At 46.2% G+C, this 1,488-nt stretch overlaps 1 pseudogene; it reads left to right on the top strand.

Annotated features, from left to right (window-relative positions):
- The window catches only part of LOC110391888, a 1,638-nt pseudogene extending 880 nt beyond the window's left edge, over nt 1-758 (top strand).
- Nucleotides 759-1,488: the final 730 nt, after the last annotated feature.

Here is a 1,488-nt window from a genome sequence, read left to right as displayed (position 1 = left end):
CCCCCCCTTTCAATGAAATAAAGAGAACCCCAGAAAGAATTATTAGTATCAATAAAGAGACCACGAAATAAAGTACGAATCTTGTTAGTTCTATATGCAGAAGCAACATTCAATTCTTACATTCTTCATGTCAGCAGAATATTCCATTCTCACTGTGATGTCCTATGATCACTACGTTGCCATCTGCAAGCCCCTACACTATGAGACGCTCCTGGGCAGAAGAGCTTGTGCCACCATGGCAGCAGCTGCCTGGGGCAGTGGGGTTCTCAATGCTCTGCTGCACACTGCTAATACATTCTCTCTGCCACTCTGCCAAGGCAATGCTGTGGACCAGTTCTGTGAAATCCCCCAGATCCTCAAGCTGTCCTGCTCAGATACCTACATCAGGGAAATTTGGCTTCTTATATTCTGTAGTTTTGTGTTTCTTGGCTGTTTCATTTTTATTGTGCTCACCTATGTACAGATCTTCAGGGCTGTGCTGAGGATGCCCTCTGAGCAGGGACGGCACAAAGCCGTGCCTCCCTCACCTGGTTGTTGTCTCGCTGTTTCTCAGCACTGGCATGTTTGCCAACCTGAAGCCACACTCCATCTCCTCCCCCTCCCTGGACCTGGTGGTGTCAGTTCTGTACTCGTTGGTGCCTCCGGCAGTGAACCCCCTCATCTACAGCATGAGGAACCAGGAGCTCAAGGGTGCTGCTAGGAGAGTGATTTCATGGATTTTTCTGAATAAATTTCCCATCTGTTATTATTATTTCTAGTATCATTTGCATTTGTTATATTCTTAGAAAAATCATTTTTTATTCTCCTCGATTCTTCTACTGAGGAATTAACTGTTCTGTTTACTATTGAGGCTTTAGGAACTTTTGTCTAAACGTTGGTCAGTGCTGACTCTCTCTTAGCGTCTGCTTAATAAAGTGGTCTTTCCACAGTTCACTGCCTGAGGCTTGACTTGTCCTTCAAAGCTCGTATCAAGTACAGAGCTAAGCAGCTGCACACCAAAGGCCTGTTGCTCCATGCATTTGGACAATAAAAAGCTTATCTTATGCTCTGAGAGGCTGAGGGTGGGATCTAGGAGTAACCTTTTAATGTCTGATGATAGTGGTAATGGTGACTGGCAACAAGGCTTGTGAAGGGCTTGGAGAATATGCCCTACAAGGAGTGACTAAAGGAACTGGGGCTGTTTAATCTGGGGAAGAGGAGACTGAGGGGAGACCTCATTGCTCTCTTCAAATACCTGAAAGGTGATTGCAGTGAGAGTGGGGCTGGTCTCTTCTCACTGGTGACAGGTGACAGGACAAGGGGAAATGGCCTCAAGTTGTGCCAGGGGAGGTTTAGGTTGGATATCAGGAAAAACTTCTTTACAGAAAGAGTTGTTAAGCACTGGAATAGGCTCCCCAGGGAGGTGGTTGAGTCACCATCCCTGAATGTGTTTAAGAACAGTTTGGATGTGTTGCTCGGGGACATGAATTAGCGGTGGGTTGTTAGAGC

The sequence above is a fragment of the Numida meleagris genome, unplaced genomic scaffold, assembly GCF_002078875.1.
Source record: "Numida meleagris isolate 19003 breed g44 Domestic line unplaced genomic scaffold, NumMel1.0 unplaced_Scaffold596, whole genome shotgun sequence".
Lineage (NCBI taxonomy): Eukaryota > Metazoa > Chordata > Aves > Galliformes > Numididae > Numida > Numida meleagris.
This window is presented reverse-complemented; position numbering and strand designations above follow the sequence as displayed.